The sequence below is a fragment of the Lactuca sativa genome, chromosome 5 (genome assembly GCF_002870075.4).
Source record: "Lactuca sativa cultivar Salinas chromosome 5, Lsat_Salinas_v11, whole genome shotgun sequence".
NCBI classification, from domain to species: domain Eukaryota; kingdom Viridiplantae; phylum Streptophyta; class Magnoliopsida; order Asterales; family Asteraceae; genus Lactuca; species Lactuca sativa.
In genome coordinates, this window is record NC_056627.2 from 263,452,778 (window position 1) to 263,480,238 (window position 27,461).

A 27,461-nucleotide genomic window follows, 5' to 3' on the forward strand; every position below is an offset into this window, starting at 1 on the left:
TTTCTGGTCTCACGGCCTTAGCCTGGGCCCCACGGATGGTATCCAACACCGAAGCCATCACAGTCAATCTCAAACAAACATCTCGCATCGGGGCGCTCTCCGCCCTTCGACTCAGTGCATCAGCTACAACATTAGCCTTGCCCGGGTGGTACAGGATCTCGCAGTCATAATCCTTTACCACATCCAAACACCTCCTTTGTCGCATATTCAAGTTGGGCTAATCCATCAAGTACTTCAAGCTCTTGTGGTCCATGTATATGGTACACCGAACCCCATACAGATAATGACGCCAAATCTTGAGGGCGAACACCACTGCCCCCAACTCTAGATCGTGGGTGGGATATCTCGTCTCATGAGGCTTCAGCTGCCTCGATGCGTATGCTATCACATGCCCTCTCTGCATCAGCACCGCTCCCAACCCCGAGATCGACGCGTCACAATACACCACAAAGTCCTCCACCCCCTCCGGAAGGGCTAAAACTGGGGCTTCGCACAGTCTCTGGCAAAGTGTCTTGAAGGAGGCCTGCTGCTCTGGGCCCCATGAAAAAGCAACACCCTTCCAGGTCAACCTGGTGAGTGGCACGACGATCTTGGAAAAATCCCTCATAAATCTCCGATAATAGCCTGCCAGCCCTAAGAAACTCCTGATCTCGGTGGGTGACCTCGGCACCTCCCAACTCATCACTGCCTCAATCTTGGCCGGATCGACCAATATCCCTTTCTGGTTAACAAGGTGCCCTAGGAACTGGACCTCTCGCAACCAGAAATCACACTTGGAGAATTTGGCATAAAGTCTCTCCGATCTCAGAACTCCGAGGATCTCCCTCAAATGTTTCTCATGCTGCTCTCTGGATCTCGAATACACCAAAATATCATCGATGAACACGATCACCGAGCGATCCAACATCGGCCTGCACACTCTGTTCAAGAGATCCATGAACACCGCCGGTGCATTGGTGAGCCCGAAAGGCATCACCACAAACTCGTAATGCCCAGAACGAGTCCTAAACGCTATCTTCTAGATGTCCTCATCTCGCACCCTCACCTGATGATACCCATACCTCAAATCGATCTTGGAGAACCAAGATGCTCGCTGCAACTGATCGAACAAATCGTCGATCCTCGGCAACGGGTAACGGTTCTTGACCGTCAGCTTGTTCAACTCCTGGTAATCAATGCACATCCGGTGTGAACCATCCTTTTTCTTGACAAAAAGGACAGGTGCTCCCCACGGCGAGCTGCTCGGCCGAATAAACCCCTTCCCCAGCAACTCCTGAAGTTGCAAGGATAACTCCTGCATCTCTGGAGGCGCAGGGCGATATGGCACCTTGGCGATAGGCGCGACCCCCGGAACCAAATCGATACTGAACTCCACCTGCCTCACGGGAGGCACACCTGGCAACTCCTTCGGGAATACGTCCGGGAACTCACGCACTTTCGGAACCTCATCAACTGACCTCGGTCTCTCTGAGTCAACCCTTGTATCCATCACATACGCTACAAAGCCCCTACAGCCCTGCTGTATACATTGTCTCGCTCTAGCGGCCGAACAAAATGCTGACCCAGAACGTGTACCCTCGCCGTACACCGAAAGAATTTCCCCACTAGGGTCTCGTATGGTCACTAGCTGTCGCTCGTAGTCGATAACCGCTCCGAATCTGCTCAACTAGTCCATGCCCACGATGACACAGACATCCCCCATCGTAATAGGAACTAAATCAATCAGGAATTCAACGCCGAAAATCTCGAGTACACACCCTCGGATCACCTCTGTGGCATACACCGCCCTCTCGTTAGCTATGGAAACTCTCATAGGTCGACTCAACGCCTCACGACTAATACTGATGTGCTGACTAAAAGCCAAAGATACAAAAGACCGACTCGCACCCGTGTCAAATAACACCAAGGCAGGTACAGAACTCACAAGAAAAGTACCTACGCATAACATAATATAAGCGCAATACATCAACATCAAAATAAATACACGAAAGAATACATACCAGCCACGACATCCGGCGCTGCGCGGACCTCCTCCGTGGTCAACTGAAAGGCTCTCCCTCGTGCCTTTGGTGCCTCGGCCTTCACTGGCCGACTCTCAGTAGCTCTGATAGCAGCAAGGGCAGATTCCTGTGCTGATCCCCGCAGCTGTGGACACTCTGCCTTCCGGTGTCCGGTCTGGTTGCAGTGAAAACATACTGCAAACCCCTTGGGGCAATCCTTAGCCATATGCCCCTCCTTGCCACATTTGTAGCAAGACCCTGCTCTGCACACCCCATTGTGCCCGTTGTCGCACTTGCCACAAGTGCGGCCCCTCTGGTTCCCTGATCTCGAATCAGCGGGCTTGGCCCGCTTGGCTACCGGTTGAGACTGTACCGGTCGCCGATCTCTCCCCTGAGACTCAGCCTCTTCCCTAGCCTGGGTCTCCAGCTCTATCTCCCTCTTTCGGGCATCTGCCTGAAGCTCGGCAAATGTCCGGTACGTCAAGTTCGCCACGAACTCTCGTATATCCCTCCTCAAAATGCTCAGATATCGGCTCATACGTGCCTGCTCAGAGGACACGTGCTCTGGGCAGAACATCGTCCGCTCATAAAACATCCTCGTAATCATTGTAACAGACTCAGTACCCTGCTTGAGGGTCAGAAACTCCTGGGCCAAATGCTCCCTCTCCACCTGGGGAACGTACTCATCTTGGAACATAGAAGTGAACCTCTCCCAGGTCACTGCAGCAAGCTCAGCAGGCGAATAGTGTGCCGTCACAAACTTCCACCAATCCTTCGCTCCCAAGCGAAGCTCGTTCAGCCCGAACCGATATACTGAAACACAACCAAGCTTCCACCAACCCTACCACAACCAAGCTTCCATCCTTATTTTATTGCTTTAAAACCGATATACTGAAACACTCCAAAAATACAAGCCAAAAATTTCGTTTGAAAACATTTCTAAAAACATAATATCCAAATAGCATATAAGAAAACCATAAGTCGTGCGTCTCAAAATGTCATAAAATATGTCTCATATCAAAACTAATGTCAAGATCATGTCAAAAATATCAGAGTCTAACTCCCAGGCTAAAACTGTGGTGTGTGTCATGCTATCATCCCGAGCCCTTCCCCTTGCTAGCTGAAGTACCTGAAACCAAAACTGAGACTGTAAGCACGATGCATAGTGAGCTCCCCCAAACTACCACATACCATACAATAACATATAAAGCACATACTGGGCCTTGCCCACTGCATCAGACCGAAGTTTGGAACTAACTAGGGCCTTGCCCTCTGCATCGGACCGAAGTCCGAAACTGACTAGGGCCTTGCCCTCTGCATCGGGCCGAAGTCCGGAACTGACTAGGGTCATGCCCACTGCATCGGACCGGAGTCCGAAACTAACTAGGGCCTTGCCCACTACATCAGACCGAAGTCCGGAACTGAATGAACATAGCATAACATAATCATAACATATAACAATAACACATATACTGCATACTGCATCGGACCGCAGTCCGGAACACATAACACATACACATGCCTGAATCACAAAGACATCAAGCATACTGAACTACTTATCGGGACCACCCTAGCATCGGACCGCAGTCCGGAACTACTGCTATCTAAACTGGCCGAAATTGTGGCCGTAGACCCGCTCCTACTGAAAGGAAACTCACCTCACACTGCTGAAGTCCTGCTGACAAAACAATAACTGCTGGATGACAGATTCCCGGTCTGTTAATATCAAAATAACACCCAATTAATAATTGGGTTCCAACTCATAACCATAAGTCCATGATTGCGGTAAAAGACTACTTTACCCCTATCTTAGCTTGACTCAAGCCCAAGGTCTAATCCAAAGGCCCAAAAGTCTAATAATGGACCAAGGCCCAACTATGGCCCATCTATGGCCTAATTTTCCCAATTGGGCCCAAGTCTCTACATGGTCTTGATCAAAGGCCCAATCATTCATTCTTGGTCCAACACTTGACATTCTCATAGTCCAACATCTCATAATCATCAAGGCCCATACTATGGCCCAATTTTTCAAATTGCGCCCAAACTCCTTACGTGGGCCTTACACTAAGTCCATTAGATTATTCTAGTCTATTTGCTTGCTTTTGGATGGTCCATTTTTATCCCAATCACCAAGGCCCAATAGGAAGGCCCAACTCAAAGTCCAAGTGAAATTAGGGTTTCACATAAAATGACAATTAGGGGTAAGTGTTTCTCACTTAACCCATTAAGGACTTAATCCATTAAGTCCTTTACTCTACTAGATAAGTGATATGTGATAATTGGGCTTAATACACAATCCAATCCCAATAAGTCCAAGGCCCAAATACTCACAATTAGGGTTTTCTACCCAAACATGGCCCAATAGGCCCAAAATTAATCTTTAAGCCCATTAGGATTTTGCTAGGTCCATTAGGGTTTTGCTTGTGGGGCACCACCCACTACCACCTCGGGTAGTGGTGGTTAACGGCGACACACAGCGACGGCCACCACCTTATGGTGGTGGTTATTATTATTTTTCATTATTCAATACTAATTACAGTTACAAGGCTTTTATCCAAAATAACACACACACACACTCACTAACACACACTCTCACTAACACACACACACTAACTAGCACACACACACAACCACACCGTGGCGTCCGACGATGGCGCTTGGCGGAAGCCACCACCCTATGGTGGTGGTGATGCTATTTTCGAGAACTTCAACTATACACACCCACACACACCAAGTGAAACACGCATATCTTCACTCCTATGCTCAGAAAAGGAAACCAACCACCCACCGGGCGGCGTTTCTCTTGTCAAACAACAACGATGTCAGTAAGCACTTGCTTGGGAATTTAGACGCAACCACGACCTTATGGTGGTGCGTGACGACGGCAGCGGCATCCTTTACGACCACAACAGTGGCTAAAAGCGGCGTTGCAGCAACGAACTAGAGAGAAGAAGAGATGAGGAGGATGACCGGAGACCACCTTGGAACGAAGCAATGCCCACAACAAGAAGTGGAGGAAGGAGATGGCGATCCAATAGCGAAGGAGCAGCGGCAGGAGGCTCGGCAGCACAGCGGTGGACGGTCTCGGAAGAGGGAAACACCACAGTAACCTCGGCACCGGCCACAGTCCCGTCATCGAAGTCGCATGGAGTCGCCGGCGATCCTACTATGGCCTCACGGAGGCAGTTGTTGGGACGAAGGGGTGATAAGGTGAGGGTGGCGGTTGCATAGGGGGGTTTAGGGTTAGGGTTTAGTCGGTGGTGAAGTTTTATACCCGACTTCACTAAAAGTGTGCCATAATATCAAGATCATCCCTCCCTTTCTCTTTTTCTTCCAAACCAAGGCCATAATTTACCCTTCCCACCCTTGCTCACGAAATTTCTTTCATATCTAGTCCCACAGTTACATTTCAGCCCCTCCTTACAAATTATTCTTCAAATAAAGTCCATATATTACCTTTTAAACCCTGGCTTTCAAAACTCTTTAAAATGGAGTCCAGAATTACCTTTTAGCCCTTGCTTCTCATAATCTATCCATCTTAAGTCCCGATAATTTACCACGTGGTCCTTACCTTCATAAATACTTACAATGACACTTTTAATCCCCGACTTCTAAAATTGTAACAATTAGCCCTTCGAGACCATCCTTAATATATAATTATTTATTTTAGGGCTACCATTCATTCATAAATTTCATCTATTTAATTATTTAATAAACGGGGTGTTACATATACATTCTTTGGAAAGTAGTTGTGTTATCATGGTTTTGACTCACAAAATTTTTAATTGAACTACTTGGATTTGATCTCAACAACTCACCACCATAATCCCATACTTTAGCATAATGGTCACTCAATTTCCCTTCTATCAAAGACATGACCCTGCACTTTAACCAGGACACTGCAGTAGAATCTGCTTAGGATAATTACCTGCATTTCCTTACACTTCAACTTAGGCTTCTTGATCAATTCTTTCAGAAATTTGTTTCCTAATCATGTTGGATCCATATGGATGGTATTATTGTAACTCCTAACACACTTATGTTTGTCAACAAGTTTCTTAATTTTGAAATGACCTCTCTGTGCTTATCCAAGAAGCCCTAACATTAAAGGGACATTGGAATTTTTTTGGATCACTAGCACGTACAACAATTAGCCTAACACTGTCACATTTCTTGAACTTTATCTTATAGCCAGTATAAATAGCGTGGTTGGTTAAACATAACTTCAATTGATGGGGCGATTCATACCTCTCTCCCAGAAATGGTCTCATCTTGTTCCATTCCACCTTTGGATCGTGGGTGTTATACTCAAACTCAAGCTCAGAATTTTTGTCACTTTCAGTTGATACTTCATTAGAACCAGATACTTCATTAGAACCAAATACTTCTCGATTAATGTCAAAATGTTCTTCGTTCTCCACCACATCATCTTCATTTAAGTCACCATCATCATCGATATTTTCAATTTCAAGGATTGCAAAGTCATCACCTTCTTCACCACTTATCTTGGCCCACAAGCTGTTCAAGAACGCGTCATTGCATCTCTTGGTTTGCTTCTTCTTCAAATCCTTGTCTATTGTAATATCAATAGTTTTAAAATCCCAAGCGTCTTCCATTTGCAAAGCTTGGAAGACTCGAACTCATGCCCTCAGTTGTCATCTTCTTCATAGGTAAAAACCCTAGTTTCTACGAAAGGAGTGGATATTGGGCTAACTGTGTGATTTACCGTTGGAGGAATAAGTGTATGAGGTTTGGTTGACTCACCTTCCACTTAATCTCATTTAATGCCACATCGATTTGCAAGAGTGGTAACCGGATAAAATGAGTCAATTCTCTACTTTATCCGATATTCTATGTTTTTTCGTTAACATTTTTTAGTTTAGGATTTTTTTCGTAAATAGGGGCAAAATAATAGGATTTTATTAGAGATTTCCTAATTTTTATTTTAATTTTCCTTAAGATATGATAAATATTAGAAACTGAAAATGATGTCAACAATTTACATATTATATCAACATCACATCGTTCAACACTACATCGTTCAACACTACATCCTAATTTTTATTTTAATTTTCCTTAAGATATGATAAATATTAGAAACTGAAAATGATGTCAACAATTTACATATTATATCAACAATTAGGGGTGACAATTGTGGACACGACACGACAAAAATACACGACATGAAACGAAATTGGGACGAAACTGAAATTCGAATTCGTGTTCGTGTCGTGTTCGTGTCAAGTGTAAAAAACACGATGTCGTGTCATGTCGTGTTCGTGTTACAAATTCGACACGATATTGACACGATTTAGCATTTATTTGTCGTGTTTTTCGTGTTTCTCGTGTTTGTGGTGTTATGTATGATTAAATATTAATTAAATACACTAATTGTTATATTATGTTAGTTTTTCGTGTCGTGTCGTGTTTGTCGTTTTTTAATTGGTTCGTTTTCGTGTTAGTTAGAAAAAACACGACATCGTGTCGTGTCGTGTTCGTGTTACATAAAACCTTGTCGTGCCGTGTCGTGTCAGACAAAAACACGACACGATGGCCCGATTTGCCACCCCTACATAGGAAGTAACGTTTATATTTATACGTTGCATAACGATGTATGGGGACTGAAAACATGTATAATTAGTTGCGAGTGACTAAATTGAAAAGAAAAAAAAGAGTAGTGGGTCATCCATCATAAACTATTGTTAAAATACATAATGTTATCTGAAACTAGAAATAAATTGCATTTTGTCATTTATTCATAACATTTCAAGAACATTCCAATAATTCAATTATTCACTATTAAGTTATTTCAGGAGACTTTTTGTGATTTTCAAACAAAAATTATCCAAATATTTCCAAACTAAGTGTTTATTTAATTAATTTTCACCCAATAATGAAAATTAAAAGCATTTTATCCATGTACTGCAAAAGCTAGACAACTTTGTAAAATTTATGTTTTCTTAGGCTATCAGCTCCATGTCAAGGGTCGTGGAGAGCTTCTAGATCAACCACCACGAACCATCACAAAATAACCAAGTACTCTCCACACACACACAGAGAGAGAGAGAGAGAGAGAGAGAGAGAGAGAGAGAGAGAGAGAGAGAGAGAGAGAGAGAGAGAGAGAGAGAGAGAGAGAGAGAGAGAGAGAGAGAAGAAGAAGAAGAAGAAGAAGAAGAAGAAGAAAAGATTGGTCGTGATCAATTGTCCTCCCCACCACAACTCACAACGAAAACACCCGATCACGAAGCGGTAGAATGGTGTGCATGGTCGTTGTTCGTTGACACATCAACCACGATGCCCTCCATAATATGTATTACAAAAGGCCTAAGTTGTAATTTTAGAATAACTAAAATAAAAGTAAGAAAAACTACAACAAAAAGTTTTAGTGCCAAAATCATTTTCTTTGGGTTATTATGTGCATGCATGTAAAAACACAATAATAATCCAAATCAATAAATAATAAGAAAAATGGCAAAAAGTTTTTTTTTTCTTTTATTTATTTATTATTTTTTTAAAACACAAACATATACACTTCCTACACTCCTCCTAAACCAAGCCTTTTTATAATGATATACAAGTGAATCTAAGCATATTTCATTCATCTACTATTTTTCATCCAAACTTAAGAATACGTATTTCTATTTATAAAATTAACAAAAAAAATCCCATGACCTAATTTACATATCACTAACAATTTGGGAATTTTCATTAAAATGGAGAAAAGTTAACAATTGCTGAATGTTGCTATCTTTTTATATTCGAGCTTAACTTTATTAAACATAACATATCTCATACTCAATTCCTCATATATTTATAATATATGTGATTTTATTGAAAACCACCAAAAGCCAAAGTTTCCATAACATCAACATCAACCTCATGCAATTCAATTCAAACACATCTTTAGAATCCTTATGGAATGCTCATTGATAATTCGTTGAAAGATTGTACATTCTTTAACATCTTGTATTCAAAACATCATCACTCCAATTTACAGACAAATATCAGCCAAAAAGCTCCAAATATTGTTTCACTTACGCTAAAAGCTCCAAAATCAGTACTGTAGACTATAGTGACAACAAAGGTAGCAGATACAGAAAATGGCAAAGATGGTGCATCTTTTAGTATCACTTAAGTATTTGGTCAAAGAAAGTCAAAACAGTTTCTTCAAAAGGCCTTTAACATATTTTGATTGATTAATAATGATGCCTTTTGAATCCGAGTGCAATGAGCTAGGTACTAGTTCACAAACAAATAACACTTTAAAAGTTAGTAAACACACTCTTAGGTAACAAACACTCGGTTGACATCTTAGAATACCTAAGACATACTTTCTTATGTTTTCTTAGATCGATATCCACGTTCTTGAGCTTTCCAGATGCCTATAATTCCGCACACAGTTCACTTTGTAATACCAACATGTAACATGCTAAAGCGTGACAAACAACACTTTACAAGCAATACAATATTCTTCTATCGTACTTCATATATTTCGTCATGCATATCGAATTCTTCAATATATAGACAAGCAATATATGTTGAGAGTATCATAACATGTGACTTAGTATACTCATTGACAATCTAAGATAGTAGATTCTATCATCCTCCAAACCAATAATGACACAAATACGAGGAAATCAACGGATGTTGCAGTTGGCTGGAATGGAGCTAGCTACTCCCCTTTTACTCATCTACCTCTTTAAAACCTTACGTAATTTTCATTATTGTACTTTTTGCCCACCTTAGTTTCTTGCTAAGGGTTGTGGTTTCTTTAATGCTATCTTACTTGTCGTTTCCAAAAAATACTACCAACTTTTAATAGAAAAGATAATTTTTCCGATGTGATGCCTTTTATAAATTAAATTACATAACATTTATTCACAAAAAGCATGATATAACAATTAATTCACAAAAAGCATGATGTCCAACGTATACATATAATCGATTGTCTTTACCCTCTACTAAAATCTGAGCACTATCACATTCTTCTATTTAATCATTTTATTTGATAGATTCTTTTTACTTTTTTTTACTAATTCTTAACTAAACTAATAACTTACAATAAATTCTAAAAAGAAAACAAGAAAAACATGACCAAAAAGGCTTAGAATTTATGAAATGAGGTCATTTTATTAGAAGATGTCAAGTAGGATTGTAAACATATCGAGTTATTCGAGCTCAAACTAGACTCGAACTTGTTCAAGTTCGATTTGAAATACAAGAAACAAGACTAAAATCATGTAAGGAATCGTGTTTGAGGTAATAAGAATTAAGAAACTTAACTCGCATTATAATTTAGTTTAACTTGTTCTATTAAATTCAAACACGATTTTATAGATATTTTCGAGTTATTCAAGTTCTTTGGTTGACATTCGATAGTCATTTTTGAGCTATTCAAGCTTTTGTCGGGTTTTATTTATGTATATGTCGAGTTATTCATGTTCTATTGTCGACATTCAGACATTAATATGACTTTTATTTATGTATTTCTATAGAAAAAATAAAAATAAATCTAGAATAGAAGAGTAAAAACTGAAAAAAAATCCATAAAACATGGGCAATTAATGTGAAAAGAGCAGATTTGGAGGATGAGAAGGGTAATGATACAGTGTTATCAAAAGAAGTCTCTGGAGGGTACATCGGTTGAAATAGACGATTCGGGAAAACAAGGGTCCCGCATCGCACGATAGTGCTTGTTGTACAACCTCAGTTTATGGTGCCTAATGTCTTGATGTGACAAAAATCACCATTCGATCTTATCAACTTCGAATCCTTCTTGTTTACATCCGTCGATTACATCTGGTCCCTCCCGCACGACCACGTGAATTCTCCTGCACCCTCATTATCCTTGAAAAGTCTGCTACCCCCAACACTTTTCTAATTGCTAGTTACTAACTAAGAATTCGATTTTCAAACAATTGTATCACACAAAAATATATATATATATATATATATATATATATATATATATATATATATATATATATATATATATATATATATATATATATATATATATTTTAAACATGGCTAACCTAAGAGTGTGTAAAATGTGCATCCGCACTGGGTCCCAAGAAAAATAGGCCCGATTTTTAACCAAATTATATATATTTAATATCTAAATATATATCCTTTTATACAAATTAATTGCATAATTTGGATAGTTCATATGGCTTAAACATTTGCGTAGGCGCGCTTGTTTTTATATATGATGAGGGTTCGACTCCTCTTCACTTTAGAAGTTACAGTTTTGGCCCCTCTAACTTTATATGTTAGTTTTTCTTAGTGTACTAGTTTTTCAAAAGGGTTAATGATCTAAAAGGTAACGAGCTTTGGTTTTTGTCCATATTTAGGTAATCATGTTTTTTTTCGTTTATATTTGACCATTGAACTTGTTTGACCTGTTCAAAATAAGGTAATATGACTGCTAATTACGATAATATTACCGGATTATGAACAGGTCAAACAAGTTTATTAGTCAAATGTATACGAAAAAAACATGCTTACCAAAATATGGACAAACCAAAGTTTCTTACTCGTTTTGGTAATATTGGACAAGAATCGTCTCAGGGATTGTGCCTTAGGATCAGGCTCCGATAGTCAATGAACAATTAGGTTAGGCTTGGTCTAAATTGGTTTGCCCCAAGACCTGACCAAAGTTTCTTATCCGTTTTGGTAATATTTGACACATACAACCTAGCCTTTTAAGCGTATACAACCTAACCCGTAACTAACTAGGCCTAAACTGGGTTGCCCCAAGACCTGACCATCTCCTCATATACAAAGACCAGACAACCCAATTTCATGTCAAATCAATGGGTCTTATGACTACTTGCACTTAACATAAAGAACTTAATATTATCAAAATGGGTAATAAACTTTGGTTTTTGTCCATATTTAGGTAACCATGTTTTTTTCGTATACATTTGACCAATAAACTTGTTTGACCTGTTCATAATAGGGTAATGTTACCGTTAATTGTCAGTCATATTACCTTATTTTGAAAAGGTTAAACAAGTTCAATGGTCAAATATGTACGAAAAAAACATGGTTATCTTAATTTGAACAAAGACCAAAGTTCGTTGTCTTTCTAATTCATTAACCCCTTTCAAAAGGTATATACATAAACTCTCAATTTTATAATTTTGTATTTGGCCCTTTTTCATTAATTTGTTTTAATTTTTTAGTTTTTCTTAATACAATTCACCATTCTAATATATATATATATATATATATATATATATATATATATATATATATATATATATATATATATATATAATATTGTATTTAGGGGCTTATTTTTATTTTTTGTACAGGGCCTTCAAATTCAATGGATCGGCCCTAAGTTTAAGGCCATATCCAACCGACCTCTAAACCCCTTTTACTTTATGATTTACATGTAAGGATGAAAACGAGCCGAGTCGAGCCCAAGCCTGGCCAAGCTCAATTCGGACTCGTTTAAGTTATATGAGGCTCGAGCTTTCTTGTACTGAGCTCGACTCGAGCTCGTAAAGAATTATACAAGCTCGATCAAGGTTCAGGCTCGACGCGTTTTTTATCTGACATGCCTAAATAAGCTTAAGTTCGGCTTGAGCTCTTGTTAAGAAGCTTGTTTACCAATACTCTAAATCCATAATTCCCCAAATATGTTTTTAGTTTAATATATAAAAATAATTATAAATTATATTAAATAAAGGCTCATTTAGGCTTGCGAGCCTTAATACTAAGCTCGAGCTCGATTCGGGCTCATTTAAAATCAGTTTCAAGTCGAGCTTTTAACGATCCGATCCCAAACTGCTCACAAATAGTTTGGTTCGTTTGCACCCCTATTTGCATGTCATTTTCAATCCAACCGTTCTTCAAAATCATATTTACTTTTATGTTGTTCCTTTTTAACATTATATATGAAATAATATGATTAGAATCTAACATTTTAAAGGTTGATTGAAATTTAAATATTATTTTGATGTTAAACACACATCATTATTTAACATCAAAATAGTATCTGAATTCCAATCAATCTTTAAAATGATGAATTTTAGACTTTTATATTTGGCATTTATGTAATTGGAGAAGCTCTAATAGTTGTATTTAGACATGACAAAACACGACACGACAACCCGACATGAAATTAGCGGGTTTTGGTAAGAGATTTTGATACATTTAAATAAACGGGTTGACACGACACGATACGATAATTTATCGGGTAAAATTAGGGTCAATATTTTCAACTCGAATATGACCCGTTTAATTATATATCATTTTTTTTAAATCTCATATTTTTATAAATATATTATATATTATAGACTTTTAGTGGGCTAAAATCAAGAACTAAATATAAAATTCAAACTTTCAAAGTGACTTAATTTTACTTGTCCTCACCATCTATCCTATTTGCTCCAACTCGTTCCTTAACTCTAACTCTTTCTATTTTGCTTTCTAAACTTACCATGAATTTTGTCATTGCACCTCTCAACTCCAGTCTTTCCCTTTTTCCGTTATGCCTACCCGTCTCCTACTTTTCAACCTTTTAAAATGTTTCAATCCGACATGATACAGCATATTTACAAAGTCTAAACATTAACCTGAAACCCGACACGAAAATAAATGGGTTGACGTGACACAACACAATAATTAAACATGTCGAGTTAAAGTCAAGACCTCTCAACTCATTTAATGTCTTGACATAACATGAACCCGATACATTTTCTAGGTCTAGTTATATTTTAATAGATGTTAAATGATAACAAAAAGTTTTATAATTATAAAATGACCAAAATAACATGAAAATGGGGACGAAAAAAAAAAGATAGTTCATTAAGGATAGTATTGACATTTATCTCAAAAAATCACAAGTTTAAAAAGTGAGAAATAAACTATTTCTTAAAAACTCATTTTTGAAGGTATTAAAAAGTTGTTTTCAAAAGCATTTTTAAAGAGGTAGGGGCGATAATTGTTGACACGGTATGACAAAAATACAAAACACAAAACGACATTGATACGAAACTGAAATTTGAATAAATGTTTGTGTCGTGTTCGTGTTAAGTATAAAAAACACGATATTGTGTTGTGTCGTGCTCGGGTTCAGATTTTGACACGAAATTGACATGATTAAGCATTTTGATTGTCATGTTTTCATGTTTGTCGTGTTATGTATGATTAAATATTAATTAAATAAACTAATTTTATATTATGTTATCTTTGTCGTGTCGTATCATGTTTGTCGTTTTTTATTAGGTTCGTTTTCGTGTTATTTAAAAAAAACATGACATCGTGTCGTGTTGTGTTCATATCACATAAAACATTGTCATGTTGTGTCGTGTTAGACAAAAACATGACACAATGACCTGATTTAGGGATGAACAGTTTTTCCCAAATCTCGTTCCCGTACCGGTACCGTATCGGAACCGGTACCGAACAGTACCGAATTTTAAAATATGGGACGGTAATGGGTCCTCAAAATACATGAAATTCGGGAATCGGTACCGCCGGTACCGGTACTAGTATCGAATATCGGTACCATTCCCGGTACCGGTACCGGTGATGTTAATTCGGTTCGGTACTCAGGATTGATTTTTGATCAAATTCGGTTTTCGAGAAATCGGGAACGATACAGGTCGATACTGGTTCCGTCCCACGCACATCCCTAACCTGATTTGCCACCCCTAGTGGCAGGCCACCACGACTGTTGCACACCATCCCATGTGCGTCGTGGTGTGGTGGATTGTGGTCACCACCACATTTGACAACAACCAATTGTCATTCTTCTTCTCTCCTGCAGCTTATCATCTCTCTTATTTTTTTTTCTCTTCTTCAATAGGTAGTATACAAACACAAGATGTGGTGGTTTTTGGTAGCGTTACTTCCTGAGGTGGAAGGAAACCACGACCATGGCCATGGTCTCCATACCAGCTGACCTAAGTTTGTCAAACATTTGTTTAATTTACTAGCGTAGAAAAAAAAAGCAATAAATCAATAAATTATTTTAAAAAACAATCCTAAACACCTCCTAAATAATTATACATGATTTTTTTTTATTTAGAAGATAATAACTTGATGAGTTCAAATCTAACTTAATGTAATAGGACATTAACCTTTATATATATATATATATATATATATATATATATATATATATATATATATATATATATATATATATATATATATATATTTGTTATTCTTTGTCTGTTCCACTCAACTATTTTTATATTAAAACATTTCAATAAATAGCTGGACCAATTCCGATTTACAGCAAATGAAATGGACCAATTATGTCAACTCCTTAGGAACTTTACTTCCTAAGGATGAACAATTTTTTTTTTGAACCGGCAAATCTAATCTACTCCTAAGCTAACAACATCTATTCCATCTATGTCCATAACGGGACTTGAACCCTCGACCTCAAAGAGGGAGGACACCACCTGATACCGCTAGGCTACAAGCCATTTGGTATGAACAATTTTAATATGTATATAATAATGGGATAATGTCATAAAAAACCTTAAGTTTGGCAGAAAATGCCGGTTTTTACCCTTCGGAAGATTTTTGGTTCGTTTATGCTGCAAACTTGTCATTTTTTTGTCCGTTTTGCCCTTGTTACATGCCATAGCAGGTTTCCAGGTTATTATGAATTATTTTTTTCGAAAAAACCCTTAAGATTATAAACATATAAAATATCAATATATATTCAAAATTTTATAAAACTAAATAGTTTTCTACTGAAACATATTTTTAGTTTTATGTACGGTAAATTTTATATTTGTTCGATATAAAGTTTTTATATTTAAATTTTAAAAAAGTTACCTAGTTTTATCAAAATTTAAATATATTTATTAATTAATACTTAAACTTTTCAAAGCAACATTAAAAAACGTCTGTTAGCTAATAATAATATGACATTAGTTACATTCAATTAATTTTTTTAAAATAATATTTTAAATATTTTATTTTTTTACAAAGTTTGTATTTTACAAAATAATAAACTATCATATTTTTATAAAAATAAATATATTTATATAATAAATTAAACAAATATATTTATATTTTATATGTTTAAAATGTTTATATTTATTTTTGATGTTTAAAATGTTTATGATATTTTTATAAAAAAAAATATGATAATATTATTATGTATTTAAACATATAAAAAATATGATATGTTAGTATTTCTGAAATACAAACCTTTTAAACATATAAAATATTTTTATTTACATTTTAAAAACAATTAATTGAATGTATTTGATGTCATATTATTCATATTAACTATTTTAGCATAATTAATTATTAACTAACAAATGTTTTTTAATTTTGTTTTGAAAAGTTGAAGTATTAATTAAGAAATATATTCAAATTTTGATAAGACTAGGTACCTTTTTTAAAATTTAAATATAAAAAGTTTATATCAAACCAATATAAAAGTTATCATATGTAAAGCTAAAAATATGTTTCAGTAGAAAACTATTTAGTTTTATCAAATTTTGAATATATATTTATATTTGATATGTTTATAATCTTAAGGGTTTTTTTTGCAAAATATTTGTAAACTTAAGGATTTTTTTGCAAAAATAATTCATAGTAACCTGGAAACCTGCTATTGCAAGTAACAAGGGCAAAACCGACAAAAAAATGATAAGTTTACGGTATAAACGAACAAAACATCTGCCGAAGGGTAAAACTGACATTTTCTGCCAAACTTAAGGTTTTTTATGATATTATCCCTATAATATTTAATAAATATTATGAAATTTATTTTTTGAAATGTAAGGTAAAATATCATTCAGTGTCATTTCATACATTTTATTCTCGGGGAAAAAAAACTTACTTTACTTTTACACCACTTTATCCAAATAAAAGTCATTACTCGTTACTAATTAAATACTTTATTTGATGGGGAGAAAGAAAAAGAAAAAGAAAAACAACCTAGTTGGATATCAATCAATGCATTAGTCAATTTGATTCACTACAACATCAATTAACGTAAGACCTAACGTTATTGATGATTACCACATAAATACTTTTACTTATTTAGGAAAGATTACAAATTTTTGTGCAAATATCTTACACATAGTTTCAACTTTCAAGAACTTGACAAATACATATGCGTCGAACTGATTTAGGCAGTATATTCATAAATCTATCGGTGAATATAGTGATATATTCATGTGTCATGTTCTTGAAATAAGTTTGTAGAAAAGGATTAAGTTATCATTACATGAAGTACAATATTGATATTTGTCAGTTTCAAATTGAACATGACTTGATTATAATCTAGATAAAAGTCTAAACTCCACTGAAGTTAATATTAAATCCATATAGTTTTTCTTTATTATTAATAAAAACATACGTCTATACGGAAACACTTTTTCCTTAAAATTTTACACTTTAACCATATAGGAGAGAAATTAAGAAGTCCACAAATAGCAGTATTACCATTTCCTGAGGCCAAAAGTAAAAGTAGAGCGGCAAAAATTGATCGATTTATCGATTCAATCTGAACTCAATTCAAAATTAATAGGATTTTAATTAATATGTCTTATCCATTTAATTAAATAGGTTGGATTAAGTAAAAATTATCAACATGTTTTCAATCTGTCAAACCATTTAACTTTAATATATATTTTATTTCATATTATCGGTATTAATTTATTAATTATAATGTTTTATTATTATTTATGTTTTAAAAAAAGACTAAATTGCAAGAAAATCACTATATTATCATAAAATTTTGATTTTGATACCGAGTTATTTTTTTCTTAATTATGTCACTGTATTTATAATTTTATTGTAATATATAAAAAAATGATCAATTATTAATGTTCTTCCGATAACCACTTTTCCCGAATAGCAATAAAGTCACTAAGTTTACCAAAATTTCGATTTTGACATCAAATTTAAAATTGCAAGAAAGTCACTATATTAACACAAAATTTCAATTTGGACACCGAGTTTTTTTTCATAATTATTTCATTATATTTACAATTTTATTGCAATGTCAACCAATTGACCAATTCAAAAGATGTGGTTTAGAAGCTCGATTTGTACAACAAATAAATAAAGGTTGATCAAATGGTTCAAACTAGGGATGAAAGTGGGTCCAAACCTGGACCGGATGGACCCGGACCCGAAAAACCCAGAACCGGTTAACGGTATTTTGTAGAACCGGAAACCGAACCGGTATATAGGAAGCGATTCCGGTTCGGTTTCGGGTACAATACCGGGTAAAGGGCGTCTAGAACCGAAAAACCCGGAAACATCGAATTAGGTACGTTGGAACCGGATAAAGTGGACTTAGAACCAGAAAGCCCAAAAAAACCGGAATTTTTTGGTAATTACTTACTACTTAGTGGGTTGAACTTTAAAAATTTTCATATTTATATCTCGACTTTGGGAGACTGTAATTCATTGAATATAAAACCAAAATTGACAAAATTATAGTCTAAAATCATGGACAAACTTTAAACTACACTTTGGAAAAAACTGCATGTCAATCCAATTTTAAACGAATGAGATATGCACGTGTTAACGTTTTCACATAATTTAAAGTACAAAAACCAATAGTTCAAAAGTTGAAAATTTTCAGCTTTGATATCCCAACTTCAGGGACTGTAAGTCATTGAATATTAAACAAAAAATGACAAAATTATAGTCTAAAAAATCATGTACAAATTCTAAACTACAAGTTGGAAAAAACCACAAGTCAATCCGACCTTAAACAAATTAGATATGTATGTTTTAAAACTTTCACAGAATACAAAAAAAACGAATAACTAAAAACTTTCAGCTTTGATATCTTGACGTTGGGGGACTGTAAGTCAATTACTATAAAACTAAAAATGACAAATTTATAGTCTAAAGTCATGTATAAACTCTGAATTACACATTAGAAAAAATCATATGTTAATCTGACTTGAAACAAATGAGATCTGCATGCTTTAAACGTTTCACAAAAACCGGTTCCGGTCCCAAAAAGTGGTTCCGATTCCTAACATCGGTTCCGGTTCTTAGACCCGGTTTCACCGGACCCAATGGACCCAAACCCGGATTACACGGAACCCAGATAAAGCCAATTTTTAAACCCGGAACCGGTTCTATATATTCTAGTTCTAACGGTTCTGGTTCCGGTCCGATTCCGGTTCCGATCCGATTTTCCGGTTTTAAATCTCATCCCTAGTTCAAACTCATTTACAAGTCAGCAAAAAAGGCATAGTCGCCCTTTTAGGAGATGCTACTTAGTTTAAAAAAAGTCGATTTGTACAACAAGCAAATGAATACACCTACAATGTCGATTTATCTACACAACAAATAAATGAAGATTCATATAAACTCACTTCTAAACCAATTGACTGGTTACCATAAATGTAGCAGGATAATAAATAAATGGCATGACAATATTGTGATGTAGAAGCCATGTAAAATTTTATGTGGTAAGATTAAGTTTCAAATATAAGGGTTTGCATCGAACTCGATTTCACATATCTTTTTAGGTCATCCAGTGGTTCAAAGTCACCTAAAAGTCAATGAAAAAAGAGTACTCACCCTTTTAGGAGATACTTTTTATTATAATGTTTAATGTTTAGTTTTTTTCAGAGTATTTCTTCACAACTCACATATGAAAGTCAATCTAATGGTTCAAACTCACTTAAAAGTTAGTGAAAATGCATACTTACCTTTTCAGGAGATGTTATTAGGGTTTACAAGTTCGATTTGTACAATAAGATAATAAAGATCCTTATAATGTCGATACAGGAGATGCTTAGTTAGTTTGAACTACTAAATCGGTCTTATAGGGATCTTTATTTACTTGATGTACAAATCAAGCTTGTAAACCATAATGACATCTCGTGAAAGGGTGACTATGCCCTTTTCACTCACCTGTAAGTGAGTTCGAATCATTGGACCAACTATTTATTTTTTGTACAAATCGAGCTTTTAAACCGCAATAGCATCTCTTGAATCGATTAATTGGTTGATACTGCAAACAAAATTCTAAATGTAATGACTAATTGAGAAAAAAAAACTCAGTGTCAAAATCAAATTTTTTTAGTAATATAGGGACTTTCTTGCAATTTGAAACTAGATGTCAAAATCAAAATTTTGATAAACTTAATGACTTTATTGTAATTCGAAAAAAAAATGGTTACCGAGAGAACATGGAGAACCGATCATTTGGTTGATATTGCAACAAGACCGTAAATATAGTGATATAATTGAGAAAAAAAATAACTTGGTGTCAAAATCAAAATTATGTGGTAATATAATGATTTTTTTTTTTTTTTTTGCAATTTGCCTTTAAAAAAATGCAATCATAATTCTTTTTTTTTTGCGCCGACAACGTTTGCTATTCTGCAAAATACTTCCTAAATAAACATTTTGAATGGTTACATGAACAATTTATTTGTATTTATGAATTGAGATTATGCTTTTTTTCATACCAAAAAGGTGTATGTTTGGATAATTTTTATTTTATTTTAAATGAATTAATTCATGTTAACTAATTTACTTAGTAGTTTGGATTGAAAAATACCTACAAATATCAATCCAATAAAAACTTATTTATCTAAAAAATTAGATTGGGTTAAAAGTATCAACCTAGATAAATAAAAATGTCAGGTTCAATTGAAATCTTGAACCCAATTAAAAAAGGGTTGAACCAAATCCAATCCAACCTATTTTTGAATTTTCTAAGTATTTTGATCACTTTATACTTTGTAGTTAGGGGTGGCAATTGTTGACACGACACGACACAAAACGAAATTGGGACGAAACTGAAATTCAAATTCGTTCGTGTCGTGTTCGTGTTAAGTGTAAAAAAATACGATGTCGTGTCGTGTTCGTGTTTAAAATTTGACACGAAATTGACACGATTAACATTTATTTGTCGTGTTTGTCGTGTTATATATGATTAAATAAACTAATTTTTTTATTATGTTATCTTTGTCGTGTCATGTTTGTCATTTTTTAATCGGTTCATTTTCGTGTCAGTTAAAAAAAACACGACATCGTGTCATGTCGTGTTCGTGTTACATAAAACATTGTCGTGTCGTGTCGTGTCAGACAAAAACACGACACGATGGCCCGATTTGCCACCCCTATTTGTAGTTTGTCCCTCTTCACTTTTGTATTTTTTTTAGTGTGAATTGAATTTGTAATTTTCTTTTGTCAGTTAAAATAAAACTTAATATCATATGAAAATAAACCTATATAGCAAAAAAGAGAAATTAAATACCTTTCAATTTTTCTTCTTATTTATCTTCCTAACCATTTGAAATTATAACAAGTATCTTATTATTATTATTGTTTTAAATATAACAATTAGCATCATTTCATATGGATAAAAAGAAAAAGAAAAAATAAAAGAATATTTAATTTCTCAATAAAAAAAGGATCATATTTCCGTTATACACCAAAGATAAGGTTTGGTACAAAGATAAAGTACCAAATCCTGTTAGAAAACCGACAATTCCATTTAGGACAACAAAATCTAACCAAAACCAAAATACGGTCGTCTTTTTAAAAATAATAATAATATGAATACATATGCTTTAAAAAATTCAAGAACATATATTTTAAGAGCGCGTATTCTAAATAACCTTCTTATTGTAATTGTAACAAATAAATAAAACGTATTGTAAAAACCAACATTGGACCACTAGAAGTGTTGATAGTTACTGCTAGTGAGTAAAATCGACATTCTCCATACACTGTCTATAGGGCACTCAAACATAAAGGGCATATTTAATGTTGAATAAAATGAATCAAAAGCATGCAATTTCTATGGTGATGATATGGAATCTATGACCATGATGATGATGATGATGATGATTCATGGTGTGGAGCAAGTTAGAAAAAGGCGCAATTTTGGGTGGGCAGTAAATGCGAAAGTGGTCCTGAATCCTCCTGATGTCTCATTCATATTCATGATGTCACACTGACGACATGTATGGATATTATGATTTATGAAATTATCATGGTCGGCTGAAATTTTTTTGATTACTCAAAAGTCGGTTGATATATGATAGAACCAAATTAATTTTGATGTGAGCAAATACATGTGCAAATTAAAATCTTTCTAGTCGATGAACTTTTTGGGAGAAAAATCAAGAATTTGAGCTTAAAAGTTAAAACAATTATTCCTAGGGGGGCCTACAGCTACCTTCAATACCATGCGGTAGTAAATGCGAATGGTTTTCAAACCACACAACTCTTCTCTCCTATTGTATTCCCAGTTTTTGTTTCCAAGAATTTATTGATGTTTTTTTGCTTATTTGAGGCCAACTTAGATGCTCTAGTCGTTTTACATGCTATAGGAGGCAACTGTTACGGAATAGAGCTCATTAAAGAAGCAATCAATAATGCATGGAGAAGATAAGGGCATTGGACCTTTAGCATGCATATATATATAAAAGTAAAACTCTTCTCTTTTGGAATAGTACTTGCCAAAATATTAATCATCGTTTCTTACTTAAAGGATCTATCTTTAATATAACTATACGATGAGCATCATTCATAGTTATTTATTTATATATAGAACTAATTGTCTGAACTCAGTTGGTGGATGATATTTCTTGCACCTGAATCTGTTGTACGGAATGGAAGAATGAAAACAAAGATATATACCCAATTAATTAATTAAGAAGTTTGTGAATTGGTATTTGTTTTCACCATTAAATTTATTTTATGAGTAACGTCCCAATTCAGAAAGTAATCGGGACCAGTGGGACTTCTAGATCAGCATGCATGTTCAAAAGGAAACCCATACTTACTTCGCTACCTAGTACCTACTGCAATTTTTTATTTTCCTTTCACATGAATAATCATTGATAAAACAGACTGGATTTCAAGTTTAATATAGCTTGCTTATTGCAAAAATAGAAAAAAAAAAAAAAAGAATTGATAGCTACATTCACATATATAAACATATTACGACTATGTTTATGGTTGATTAGCACTATAAACTAGTTCAAAATCAGTAATACACAAAAAAGGAAAGTTCAAAAAATATATATTCGGTAGGTTGCCGTGGCACCCATTCTTTGGTAGTTGAATATATATTTTTGAAAAATTATCTGATTATAAATTAAACTTTATATATATATATATATATATATATATATATATATATATATATATATATATATATATTACTCTCTAATAAATAAAAGTTTTTTTTTGCTACATGTCATACTGTCAATCAATTTGTCCAATTTCATTTTTTGGTTATTTTCAATTAATATATTTTCAATATGTTATTTTTTGAGTTTTTCTATTTTATTAAATTGCATATAATATTTTAATGTAATAATTACAATAAATGTTGTAATAAATGGATATCAATTTTAATAATAAACTTACCCTTTATTTTTAAAATTTTCAAATTAAAGCTTATTAGTTTCTTTTGTTTATTTATTTAAATTATTTGTTTAAATTTAAAATTTCCAAATTAAAACTTATTAGTTTCTTTTATTTATTTATTTAAATTTAAAAGATAGAAAACATTTCAATTATAACAATTCATTATTTTTCTTATTTTTTTATAAATTCAAAGTTTTCAAATATTTTGACATTTATATTTAACTTTTTTTATATACTAATCTATCATAATAAATGAAAATCATTTTGCCAAATGTCATCTTCTCATTAAATTTGCCACATGTAATTTTATAAATTTTTTGATTAAATTTAAATCCACATATCATTTTGTGTTTTTTTTAATTAAATCAATTAATATGACACATAATACTAAATTTATATATGTAAAATATTAAATATATTTAATGTGATAATAAATGCAAGGAATCTTAAAAAATATATATATGATATATTAAAATACATTGAATATGATAATAAATTTAATGAATATGATAAAACAATCATTAATATTATAAATGATCTTATTAATAGTGATTCTATTTATTCATTAGAATATGTCTATTTATTTTGAAATTTTATTTTAAAAAATTCTTAATATTTAAACTTTGATATATTTTTTTAATCAACCCGTGTAATACACGGGATTCACACCTAGTACCTAATAAATGAAGGTTTTTTTGCCACATTGCATCACCTAATTTAATATGCAACATGACATTTTTTTTAACTTTCAATTTCATTTAAATCCACTTGGCAATTTGTGGTTTTTTTTTGGCTTTGTTATTAAATTATCAAAAAATCTAATCTAAAAATATAATAAAGAAAATAAAGAAAACTGAAATGTCTCCATAAATTCTCACGTAATTTGTCAATTAATATATTAAATTCAATTTAAATTCAAATCAAAATTTCTAATTGAAAAACATGTAATGCTTAACAAAATATATTAATTAAAAAAAAACTCATGTATTACTGATATGTGCATAATTAGTCATATTTTGTGTTAAATCTTAATACTTTTTGGCTATTTTATTGCAAATTATGAACAAAATGTATTTAAATATGTTTAAAATGTATTTGTAGCCTAAAAGATGAGCTCGGAATCGAAAGGAAGCAGAAAAAGTTATAGGAAGCTCGGGAATTGAAGAAAGAAAAACCTTGAAGAACTCGACGAGTTGGGTGCCTACTCGCCGAGTAGGCTCGAAGATTCACGAACAAATAAGAGTTCTTATAGTATACGGATTTTAAGTGGTGGACTCGCCGAGTCGGTATATAGACTCGACGAGTAGCCCCTGTTTTCAGAAACTATATAAAGGGCTTTAATTCACGAATTTGGGACCTCTCTTGGGAACCCTTGAAGGATAATTTACGATTCAAACTACTGCTGGAGCTCTAGAACTTGAAGATCAAGTCTAATCATTCGATTTTGGGGAGATCAAGGCAATTCAAGTGTACTCTTTACTTAATCTTTTGTTTAAATTATGTTTGCATCAATTGATTCGTTTTTGAGTTGTTTTCTACTTTAATTATGAGCCAAAAACTCATAACTTCTGTTTAGGATAGATAACTTCATGAATATGATTTGATTTTATGATTGGATTAATTTAATTTGGTGATTTTGTTTTGTAAAGTTTGTTAAAGAACCTTATGTGTTAATTACAATTATTTTCTGTTAATTAACCAACATATTAAGTTGCATTAACATCTCTTGATTGCTAATCTCATATAATTTGTGTGAAAACATTGTTATATGCCTAGGAATAGCGAACGTGAAACTAGGGTTAATTAGAAAATAGGTAAATTAATGTCTGAGCTTGTGTGACGAACCATCAACAAGAGGTTAATTGAATTAGCAATTTGATTAGCTACTACAAGTCTTATTTAACCCGAATCAATAAACTAGAAAATCTATTAGTTTAATCATTTGATTACTGCTTAAACTGATTTGTTTTCTAAGGATTAGTAATAGCGAACGTGAACCTAATCACACTAATCGGTAGCCAAATGCTAATTAATCCATTACACTTGTCATAAAATCAACCATATGAATAAATGATCCAAAACCTAAACAAAAGTCTTTTCCATTATTGAATTTAGTTGATTTTCGTTTGTTTAGTTGTTAGTTGCTTAGTTGAGTATTAGTTAAATACTTAAGTTTCTAGTCTTGCAAAACTAGAGAAAACCCTTTCTTTTTACTTGTTTTAAAGTAAATTACACGAATGGTCCTTAGGGTTTGAGGTAATTTGCACATTTGGTCCCTAACTTATTTTTTTAACTCGGAAAGTTCCTATTGTTTGTTTTTGTTACGCCATTGGTCCCTACTATTTGTTTTTGTTACGCGCTTGGTCCTCATCTTACCTAAAAAGACTATTATTAAAATAGGAAAAAATTGTGGGGTAGGTAAGGTAAGGTGTGGAGGATGAGGTTGGTGGTGTGTTTATTTAAATAAATTAAAAAATAAGGGCAAAATAGGTTGTTTCGTTAAGAAAGGGACCAAACGCGTAAAAAAACAAAAAGTAGGGACCTTCCGAGTTAAAAAAAATGTTAGGGACCAAATGCGCAAATTACCCTAAACCATAGGGACCATTCGTGTAATTTACTCCTTGTTTACTGTTCCCTGTGTTCGATTCCCTACTTACCTAAACTAAGCTGCTAATCGATAGGTGCACTGTCTTTCGTGTGTTTGTTTCTGTGTCTAAGTTAGTAAGATTAAAACTAGTGCATTCCACACATATCAAGTTTTTGGCGTCGTTGCCGGGAATGGTTCTAAATAGTTAATTTTATTTGCTAATTGTTATCATTTTTTATTTTATTTGTTGATTATTTTTTTATATAGTTTAATTTTTATTTTTATTTATTATGTATTTTCCAAATCTCGATGCTTTTGATGTTTTTCTCGAGGAAGTAGTACAGGAAATTGAGCAAGAAGATGAGGAGTATGACTCAGATGATGATTTGAAGAAATTTGGAAGATGGTTAGATAACATCTTGCCTAATGAACAAGAACAATCTGAGTCATAAGAGCTAAAGTTACAAGATGAATAATTTAATCCAAAAAGAGATTTAGAGGAGCTGGAAAGGTTGTTGGTAGAAGGGTCAGACGAAGAACAATAACAAGTTGAATTGTAGGAACCAAGCTGTAGTTTGACCATTACCACGACATGGCCCCCTGTATTTCCAGTTTGTGTTTCGAAGCATGGGGTGACGATTCCAACTTTGGAGAAAATTCTGAAGCGCGATCCATTTCTGATTAGTACCTGACCGGTTCCCACCCTTGTCAAGATTCTTGGGTCACATGAATTCAATCTCGTTTGGCCAATTTTTGAAGCAAATAGCCAAATTTTACAAATTGGTCTAAAGAAAATATTCAATGCAACGGATGGATTGACATTGAGTTTATTGGAAGTTTATTAAGTTAGGAGTCCAGCTCAAGACTCGCACAAAAAGAAGCGCTTGCGAGAGGCAACCCGTCATTAGAGTTTGCTTTTCTTTTTATTTTTCATTTTGCTTGATTTAATTTTACTTTTATATGTTTGGTTAAAGATACTTTTTATTTTTGTTTGTTTTGATTGTTTTATTTTGAACTTATGGTAGCTGGGATTATTTAGGATGTTTTTGTTTTCTATCACTTGTGGTTGCTTTGATCTTTTTAGTTTGAGGCTTAGGATTGCATGTGAGGGTATAGAGTCAAGGCTAACCAGGTAAGAAGTCGAGTCTAGGCAAGAGAGAAAACGAAGTTTTGAGTCAAGTTATAGAGTATTTATTGACTGAAGAAAAATGAGGGAAAGTATTAGTTTATATTACCCCCATACATCAGAAACGGACCTGGGCAGAATACAAATTTCTCCACACAGCGGTTTACTCGTCGAGTGCATCTTATGGACTTGACGAGTCCATGTGAAATTTCGCGACTTTTCTGTCAGTTACGCTACAACTCGGCGAGTCAGTATATCTACTCGACGAGTCACTCGTTAATTCTATTTTGAAGTTCACAATTTGACCACATTTGATACGGGCATAGGTTCTTTTCTTTGGAGATCATTTTCACAGCATTTCCAAGAGTTTTTTCTCTTATAATTGGAGTTG

The 27,461-nt window shown here is 34.0% G+C and overlaps 1 long non-coding RNA gene across 2 annotated transcripts in view; it reads right to left on the reverse strand.

The window, feature by feature from the left end:
* Positions 1 to 2,921: 2,921 nt before the first annotated feature.
* LOC111877674 (uncharacterized) overlaps positions 2,922 to 27,461 on the reverse strand; it is a 35,117-nt gene continuing 10,577 nt past the window's right edge. The window contains exon 4 of one of the 2 annotated variants that reach the window (XR_006192832.2): positions 2,922 to 3,129. This is a non-coding gene — a long non-coding RNA (uncharacterized LOC111877674). Of the gene's footprint in view, positions 3,130 to 22,379; positions 22,583 to 27,461 lie in introns of those variants that run through there. The other variant, XR_002845502.3, reaches the window with a different exon arrangement.